The 10291-nt window shown below is 43.2% G+C and overlaps 1 protein-coding gene across 1 annotated transcript in view; it reads left to right on the forward strand.

Annotated features, from left to right (window-relative positions):
* Positions 1–10291, forward strand: part of LMO2 (LIM domain only 2) — a 29645-nt gene that overhangs the window by 8758 nt on the left and 10596 nt on the right. The window lies entirely within an intron of this gene.

The following is a 10291-nucleotide window of genomic DNA, read 5'->3' on the forward strand; positions in this document are numbered from 1 at the left end:
AATCACACACTGCACCTTTTCCCCTTTCCTTGGAGCCGAGTGGTCTCTTGCAAAAAAAGTCATCTGGAATTCAGGGCCCAACACCACGGACGGAGACCTGAGTGGGCAGGGATTGCCACAGGGGCACCTGAAGAATGTCTCAGGACGTACGGAACTAGCTTCACCATAGCTCTGGGGTAAAATGAGCCCACAGATGACTCTGAAAAGGTTGTGAGCTTCCTCAAAAAATAGGTAAAATCCTGCATATTGGCCCAGATGTGCACCTAGATGGCCTTTAACTTTGACCAGGGTTTCTGGTGGTAAAATATACATAATATAAAATTTGTCATTTTAAGCATGCACAGTTCAGTGGCATTAAGCACATTCACATTGTTGTACGGTCAGCACTACCATCCATCTCCAGAACTCTTTTTGTCTCTCCAAACTGAAGCATGGAACCCATTGAAAAATAATTATTCCTTCCCCTCAGCACCTGGCAACCACCATTCTACCTCCTGTCTCTATGAATCTGACTACTCTAGGCACCTCCTATGCGTGGGATCATGTAGTCTTCAACTTTTGTGGCTGGTTCACTTTACGTAACATAATGCCATCAAGGTGCCTGGATGTTGTGCATGGGTCAGAATTTTCTTTTTTGAGGTAGACTAATCTTTCACTGTATGTACATATCACTTTTTAAAAATCCATTCATCTGTTGATGGACACGTGGCTTGCTTCCATCTTTTGTCTATTGTAAATAACGCTGCTATGAACATGGACATACAAATATCTGTTTGAGGTCCTGATTTCAATTGGGAAGGGTATATGTCCAAAAGTGGAATTGCTGAATCATTTGGTAATTTTATTTTTAATTTTCAAGGAACCTACATATTGTGTCCTATAGGAGCTGCGCCGTTATGCATTCCCTCCAGCAGTGCACAAGGGTTCCAGTTTCTCCACATCCTTACCAACACTTGTTGTTTTCCAGGTTTTGGGGAGCACCATCCCAATGGGTGTGAAGTGGTATCTCATTGTAGTTTTGATCTGTATTTCTCTAATGATTGGTGAGGTTGAATAGCTTTCCACATGCTTACTGGCCATTTGGAGATCTTCTTTGGAGAAATGTCTATTTAAGTCTTTGCCTATTTTGTAATTGGTTATTTGGGTATTTTTTTTGTTGAATTAGAGAAAATCTTTTTATATACTGAATATTAACCTCTCATAAGATATGTGGTTTGCAAATATTTTCTCCCACTCCATGAGTTACCTTTTTACTCTGTTGATAGTGTCCTTTGGGTACAAAAGTCTTTAGCTTTCACATAGGCCAGTGTATCTATTTTTTATTTAACAATTAAAATTAATATAAATAAAATATGACATCTGTGCTTTTGGTGTCATAGTTAAAAACTCATTGCCAAATCCAAATGTCATGTAGATTTTCCTGGAGGTTTTCTTCTAAGAGTTTTATAACTTTAGTTCCCAGGGTTTTTTTTTTTCTTTTTTTTTTTAAGTTTAATTTTATTTATTTTGAGAGAGATACAGAGAGAAAGTGAGGGAGGGGCAGAGAAAGAGGGAGACAGACTCCCAAGCAAGCACCACACTGTCAGCGCAGAGCCGGACCTCACCAACCGCTCGAACTCACCAACCGCAAACACCTGAGCCAAAATCAGATGTCAGACGCTTAACCAACTGATCCACCCAGTCTCCCCAGCCAGGTTTTTAAAAGGTCTGTGACCAATAATGCATGGGCCATCCTCAATATTGATAATGGGGAGACCTTCATTTCCAATGCAAAGACCCTCCGGCCTTCCTGAATGTCACTGTGAATCTAGGAATTTGGGATAATAATAACATGGGTGTGATATTTGAAGGCTTTAATTCAAAATGAATTATTGAGTATCTTCAAATTTATATCAGTACCCTGGAAGTTGATGAAAATGAAAATCATGGCTTCTCTTCTCCCAGAACATAAGGCACTTCTGGGGTGGCAAGATGCTGCACACACATGAAATCACTGCACTGCAGGGCAGAGTCTAATGAACACATCACCAGGCACTAGAGCCAAGAGCCCTGAGAACTTAGGGAGGGAGCAGCTATCATGAGCTTCCGGAGACAGAGAAATCTTCCGTGTAAAGATGTGGCTTAATCTGGGGTCCAGGCTGATGGACATTCTGGAGGAGGCAGAGAGGACCAGAGATGTAGTCGTGATGCAGTCATGATTGCTATTTACTGAACACTTACTGTGTGCCACGCACAGGACTCTGCCTGCTGCGCATATTATCTCAGTTACTTCTTCGAACCCTATATTTAGCATTGTCTGTTTTATCATTGCAAGCACTGAAGCTCAGAGATTTGCCAAAGATTAATTACCCAGATAGTAAGTTATGAAGCAGAGTCTGGAAAGGAGGTTTATTTATCTCCAAAGCCTTTATTCTTAACCACTCTACTATTCAAGCACCAAAGTTTTGAAACATAGACAAAACAGACATCCCAGATAGAGGACACAGGATAAGACAGTGCTTAAAAATGGGCACGAACAGGGCGTTTGAGATCAAGGAGGAGCAGCCTGGCTGGGTAGGAAAGTTTAGGCACTAGGGTTGCAGGATATAAAATTGAACCGATGGAGTGGGGAGGATCACAGGGTGCCTTAATGGAAGCTTGGAGAGCTTGGTCCTGACCTGCTAGAGGGACAGAATTGCAGCTCAACCTTCTTCCCTCTATAAAAGCAAGAGCATCAGGGACCCAAAAGGGTGGACCATTTGCCAATGGTTACAGGCTATAGGGAGCCATTGCAAATTCTTGAGCAGGGTGGTGGCAATGAAGAAAACAGGATTCCAAACGGGTCAGTATGAGTTCCAGGGTTAGTCTGATGCATGTGGGACAGCTAATGGGAAGCAGAGAAAACTGGCAGAAAAGAGCAAGCAGCTCCTCCCATGACACCTCCTTTAGCAGTGGATATTTCTAGAGACCTTCATCAACAAGACTCCTTTCAACTGAGGTCTGAAGCTTAGGAAACCACGTATCATTAGGAAGGTAAGATCGTCTTCCCCTGCCAGGCTCAGTGCCCTTAGCTAGACTTGAGTGCCAGAAAACACAGCTTCCCCAGAAGCAGCCGCACCCCTCCTTCCAATGGAAAGCCTATCTGGATGCAGTGCCTCAAGCCAGAGACCTCCAACTCTGAAGAGCCAGTGGCCAAGACAGGCTCCTCACGCCAACTCTATAGTTGCTTTCCTGAACATGAGGCTGAGCCACGTGTCTGTAGGTCCAAATCCATCTGTCCCATGGGGGTTACCACAGCAGGTAAGACAAGGCAAGAGTTCCCCAGGCAAGGGGGCTGACTCCACCCTCCTTGAGCCAGGGCCTTATTATAGCAGGATTCCACCTATTATCTACCTATCTTCCGCCAAGAAAACACTGCCCTGGTTGACTATCCTCCTCTGAGGTTCTCTCTGCTTAATTAATTCTAATAATAGCTGCCATCCATTGAGCACTATGCTAAGCATTTGACATACATGATCTCATTTTATCCCTACAACCCTGTGATGAAGATATAATTATTCCCATTTTATATGTGACAGAACTGAGGCTCAGAGCTATCAAATAATTTGCCTAAAACCATGTAGCTGAAAAAACCAGGACTAAAATGTAAGCTTGTCTATCTCCAAAGTCTGCATCTTTGCTCATATAATTGGCATATAATTCTACTCATTGATTCACTGTAGCCACAGCTCCTTGTGGCCGGCGGGCAGGGACTGGGGGCCTGCATTAGAGAATCCAGCTTCAAAGCATGGCCTTGCTTCCTGACACCACCCATATGAGTGTTCCCAGAAGCCAGGAGCCTGATCTCTTTGACAAACCAACCCTTGGGCCCAAATCTGAATGGCATCTGAGACCTTATCTTCTCCTAAAAGTGATGCTCAAGGAAGACAAGATCTCCAAGTTCCTTCTTAACATTTACCCAGAGAGCACAGTACACGCTTTGGCCAACGGAAGCAGGGCTTCCATTTGTACATTCATTCATTCAATGAATGTTTATCACGAGCCTACCATGTGCTAGCTAGGCACATGGTAGGTGCTGCAGACACGACTGGGAACAAGTCATAAAGAATTTCTATCTTCATAGAGTTTACATTCTGGCTGGGAAGAAAGGCCAAAACAAAACACACAAAAATCTACAAATATATGTATAGTCAAGTGGAAGTAATGAGGATACCAGGAAGGAAAATGAAGCAGCACAGAGGATAAAGTATGATGAGACATGGAATATTTAAAGGTCCTTATGAGGATAAAACATTTGAACAGAGACCTGAATGAAGTCCATGGGAGCCATGGGATGAACCAGCAGAAGAACATCACAGCCAAGAAAAAAGCAAGTGCAAAAGCCTTCCAAAAGGAATTGTCTTGGTTTGTTTTAAGGAATAGAAAAAAAAGTCAGCGTGGTTCAAGCAGAGGGAGTGAGGGGCTGTGAGGTCACAGGAGAAGGGCCAGATTGTGTAAGACTTTCTAGGCCACAGGAAAGAGTTTGGATTAGAAATGTGCTGAGTCCCGGGCACTGCGGTGTGTCACTCAGGCAAGTCTGTCTCTGAGCAGCTCTAGAGAGGGCAGCTTGTATGAACAAAGAACACAAGAATAGCTCAGGAAGTCAGCTCACCCTGCTCTAAGGCCCCACTTTAACTCAGAGCAGCAAGTAAGTTCAGGGTCCAGTACCCAAGGTGGGGAAGGCTTTGTTGGTGGCAGAGGTGAAAGAAAGAGCTGCCGATTCTACGTCTCATTTGCCTTACCCTTCACAGGGTCTGAATTATCAGTGGGTGCCCAAATATTTTAAAACTGGGATCCCTCTGTATAAGGAAAATCTTCCTCGGTAACTTACTACGTGCTAGTCTCCTTTCCAAGCACCTTATGCGTTTCATTTCGCAGGGTTACTATAACGGCTCCATGGGATAGGTACTCTGACTATGCCCACTTCACAGATGGCAAAACCAAAGTCCGGAGAGGTCAGGCAGTATGTCAAAGGTCAACAAGTATAGCGCTGCTGCAGCTGGAACAGAGGCAGGTGAAGCCCACTAGGGAGGTGCCTTAGAACCCCTACTGCTCCAAAGAACAAGCTAAGAAATCACATTTTTGAGGTTCCTTCCACTAGGACATGCTAGGAGCTTAACTCTGCTAAGACTTGCTGTGGAATTATGATATTGGGAGCAATGATTGAGGACTAGATTTTGCCTCTTGTCTTAGTTGTAAAAGTGGATCTAGAAGTTGTGGGAAAGGGGAAAATCGGATAGATAGAATCAAGGATGTGGCTGAAGCAGACGACCTAGTAGAGAAGCCATGAAGCTGTCAGCAGCTTGCCCAGGACCTAAGTGGGCACAATCCTGCATTTCCGACTGACAAATGTGGGCCTTCCAAGCCTGAGGCTTGTTGATGTCTTTCCATACACTTCTGCTCTTCCCGCAGCTTTGCCTAGATGGAGACTAGCTAGTTGTTTCCTGATACAGCGGTGGTAACTTCTGAAAGATGAGGTAATAACAACAGCTACCATTTCTAAGTATTTACTATGCACCACCACTGTGCAAAGCATTTTCACACACACTATGCTATTGAATCCTCTCAAAACTCCTGTGAGGTGATCGCAATGGCCTCACCCTAGTCCTGACCCCACTGAGCATTACTACTGCTTCCATTTATAGATATAGAAACTGAGGTTCAGAGAGGTCAAGTAACTTCCTTCAAATCACACAGCTAGTAAACAGCCGAGCTGTGTCTGCCTAACACCTATGCTTATTCTCCTGAATCTCAGTTGAAATGGATTTTTTAAAAATGTTTTTTATTTATTTTTGAGAGACAGAGAGAGACAGTGTGAGCAGGGGCAGGTCAGAGGGAGAGGGAGACACAGAATCTGAAGTAGGCTCCAGGCTCTGAACTAGCTGTCAGCACAGAGCCTGATGTGGGGTTTGAACCCACAAACCGCGAGATTATGACCTGAGCTGAAGCCGGACGCTCAACCGACTGAGTAACCCAGGCACCCCTGAAATGGATTTTTAAGACCCTTTGGGGGTCTATTCTATTGTATAGGGAACCTGATTTATTTATCAATAAGATTACCAATAGGTCTAACATTCTGTGAAAACATATCCACCTACTGAAATGTCCTGGGGTGAGTTTGGGAGCCAGATGCCTATGACAATTGAGTAGTTTAAAGAATTTTGCGTGGGAACTGAAGCCATATTAAGACAAATCTTTATTTTTGTTTCTATACCTGAATGCCACAGCTGACAGGCATGTGATACAACTTAGCTTCTAACGATTGAGGGAAAAAAATAAAAGAAGTAAATTCTCATTCTTGGCATTTTCCCAATGACATTTGCATTTTCATTTCTATTAGAAGTCCATTTTAGCAAAGAAATGTAGCCTTAGTCACTTGTAACTGCTCTTCCCTAGAAAACAATTATAAATGTAATAAGCAAAAAGAACAGAAAATGCCAACAGGAAAAAAGCAATCCACCTGAGGTCAGATTCATCACGCCGACTGATTCAGTCTTCCTCTGACATTCACATTCAATTTTAATTTAGAAGTTAAAATTTCTAAATTTTAAGGCATTCAAGATTAGCAAGGAGAAGGGTGTAGGGTGTGGAAGAAGAATTAAATTTCAATCCCACTGGGTAGGGATCAAGTACAGATTTCCCCAACTCTCAAGAACTATTTTGCATGTTTGAATTGCCTCATAGTTACTGAGTCCCTCTTTTGCATAAGGCACAAGGTTCGCTATGGAAAGACACAATAAGGTCACGATTGCCTTAAAATTATCCATAATAAAAACACATTTGGAGACTTGATTCTAAATGTTAAGCTTAAATTTGAGCAATTTAATTGCCCGTTGAATAGAAATGAAATCCCACCGGTAGGCAGTTATTTCTTACAACCACTGTGTGTGAAATTGAAATCTTAAGATACCATTTCAAATATTCACTTTCTCTAAGGAAGTTCTCCCCAAAGAGTTGCGAAAGATAAGAAACTGACCCGAAGTCATAGGCAGTAATCTTTCTTTCTTTACACACTGGGGTCAAAACAGAAGCGTATTTATTAAAAGGGAACTTTATGCCCAATAGTTGGTGGTTCAGAGGTTACCTCAAGGATATATTTATTTTAACAGCTAACTTGAGCCCCACACAAACCTGCAGCAAGGAAGGTAGCAACTTATCAGATTTAACAGAAGCAAGCAGATGCAAACATATCATCTAGCCACCCGGACAGTGAACACTGAACTGGAAAGTGCTTGTATGTTCAGGAGCATATAGGAAGCGAGGTGAGGAGATTCTGCTCCGTTTGCCTTTTAAAAACAGGGAATTGCTTTAAATATGGGTGAGAAATTCTTGTGTTAAACCCCCATTTCACCTTTAAATTTAATTTCAAGCTCTCCCTATTTATTTTCTAATTTTTGATTTATTTTTTGAGGTATAACTGACATACAACATTATTAGTTTCAGGTGTGCAACATAATGATTCAGTATTTGCACATAATGTCAGAGATCACCAGTATAAGTCTAGTGAACACCGATCACCACGGTTACACAGGGTTTTTTTCTTGTGATGAGAACTTTTAAGATTTGCTCTCTCAGCAACTTTCAAATATGCAACACAGTATTATTATTAATGATAGTCACCAAGCTGTACGTTATATCCCCAGGACTTATTTATTTTATAACTGAAAGTTTGTGCTTTTTGACCACCTATACCCATCTCACCTGCCCCTTTCCCTCGCCTCTGGAAACCACCAATCTGTTCTGTATCAAGTGTTTGTTTTCTTCTGTTTTTAAAGATTCTGCCTATAAGTGAGGTCATATGGAATTTGTCATTCTCTTACTTAGTTCACTTAGCATAATGCCCTCAAGACTCATCCATATTGTTGCAAAAGGTGAGATTGTATTCTTTTTAATGGCTGAATAATATTCCACTGTGTGTATATGTGTGCATGCACGCGAGCGCGTGCGCGCACACACACACACACACACACTCATCTTCTTTATCCATGCACCCATCCATGGACAGGTTGTTTCCATATCTTGGCCATTGTAAGATTGCAATGAACAAGGAGTTGCATTTATCATTTCAGATCAGTGTATTCATTTTCTTTGGATAAATACACAGAGAAATTGTTGAATTCAAGGTCTTTTTAAACTCTCCCAATGATGTGTTTTGCTATAACACAGCAGCTGACTTTTATGTGCACTTAATGTACATCGAGTGCTTTCCATACATTTAGTCTCAGGTCCTCACCCCCGACCCAATATAAGCTCCTGTGCCATACTTTGCATGCATTTAGTCATTTAATCGTCACAACAACTGATGTAATAGGTTCTGGCATCCCCATTTTACAGATGAGGATATTGGAAGTTTAAATTCTTGCTCTTTGCGGCACCTGGGTGGCTTAGTCGTTTGAGCGTCCTACTTTGGCTTGGGTCATGATTTCACAGTTCGTAGGTTTGAGCCCCACATCGGGCTCTGTGCTGACCGCTAATTCAGAGCCTGGAACCTGCTTCAGATTCTCTCTCTGCCCCTCCCCTGTTCACACTGTGCTTCTCTCTGTCTCTCGAAAGTAAATAAATGTAAATAATAAATTTAAAAAAATAAATTCTTGCTCTTAGCCCAGGTTCACACAGGTGAGAAATGATGGGATAGAATGTTGACAGTCTGACTCCAGAGGCACTACCCAATTCTGTCTCCTCAGATGAAGTAACTTCCCTCGGCCATGCTAGCTGACAAGGGCCTAAGTGAAACCCAGGTAGAGCCGGCATGTAACCACCACACTGGCTGGCTATAAGTAGGTAAATTGCTAACCACGACCTATAGGTTTATTATCATTTCTGATTACAGGGTAGTAAGTTACATATTTATCGCATAATTTGGGCTTTCCTGAAATGTCTAGGGTGGGTGTCTTTTTTTGTTAAAAGCAAGGGTCTGATCAGAACAATATATTTTTTATACTGAAGGCCTTGACTTGGACCCAGAGCTGCTCCTAGGGCTTCACTCATCTCTCTCTCTCTCTCTCTCTCTCTCTCTCTCTCTCTCTCTCTCTCTCTCTCACACACACACACACACACACACACACTTTAATTATACCCATTAGGGACCCAAACGTGGACGTGGAGACAAGAACATGACAAAACCACACATACAATAGTAAATTCTGGTTTATGCTTGTGCAGAGTCAGTGAGGATTGGCTCTAAACAGGGAAAATGAAGTAATCAGGAATTCGCTTCTGACTTCAACCACCAACCTTTCAAGGTAATCTCATCTAAGCCCTTCAAAGTCATCTTTAAAATAGGAATAAAAAGTCTATGACCATGGTCCAGACTGTTTATATAAAACTATGGGTTCTGAAAGTACTTGATAATTTCCTCTTTACAAGACTGGTAACTGGGATCATGCACAAACAGACCTTTAATAATAATTTCTGAATATAATAATTTGCAAAGAACTCTGATAAGGCCCCAAGTTTTTCCATACAGAAGAACAAACCGTTAGCGTCCCCCTCTTCCTAGACTTGGTTTGCCCTTGTGTTGGAAGGGAAACCAGAACTCTAAAAGTCTGGCTTCTTTCTTTCCCTGATCCAGGGCAAAATAGTATTGCTCCCAAGTATTGCTCCAGATCCTCGGAAAGGCACTTTCTCTGTGCAGAGTATTACTGGCACTTTCCATGGGGGGCACTTTCACCGCAGGAGTCCGATTTTTGAAAGATGCTGAGGGATGGAATTCTGCCGCCAGCAGATGGAGAGGAGACTCAGACCAGCGTGGTCCCTCCCAGCCACCCCCCCACCCCTCCGGGATTAGCTGCCCCTGGCACTGCTCAGGCGTACCCAGCCCGTGCGGTCCCTGCTCGCACAGCACCAGTCTCCTCTCCGGGGCGCGGACGCAGTCACAATCCCGCAGTCAGCAAGCAGAGCCGCGCAGTCCGGGGTAGCCCCGCGCAAGGCGTCTGAGGACCTAGGACCTCGTACCCCGGAGGGGCGCGAAAGCCACTCGGAACGATTGCATTTCTGTATGTGCTTATTTCGCGTTCTTGTCTTTTCTTTCTTCCTTGAGCGGCCTGCTGGTTACTTTCAGTCTTAGTTAACCAAAAGGGAAACGTCTTAGTTAACCAAAAGGGAAACGTCAAAGCCGGGAAGCCCTGAAGAATGATTTAGAGGCAACCCAGCCGCCTCTCCAAGGAGAGGTGTTCACTGAGCGACTCTCCCTGTCCCCGACGCTGGCCCCTTTAAGAAGCAAGTCAGTCCTGATGCTGCTGCTGTTTGTATTGCTAATCCCCAGGAGCCCTGT

Source organism: Suricata suricatta, chromosome 11, assembly GCF_006229205.1.
Source record: "Suricata suricatta isolate VVHF042 chromosome 11, meerkat_22Aug2017_6uvM2_HiC, whole genome shotgun sequence".
NCBI classification, from domain to species: domain Eukaryota; kingdom Metazoa; phylum Chordata; class Mammalia; order Carnivora; family Herpestidae; genus Suricata; species Suricata suricatta.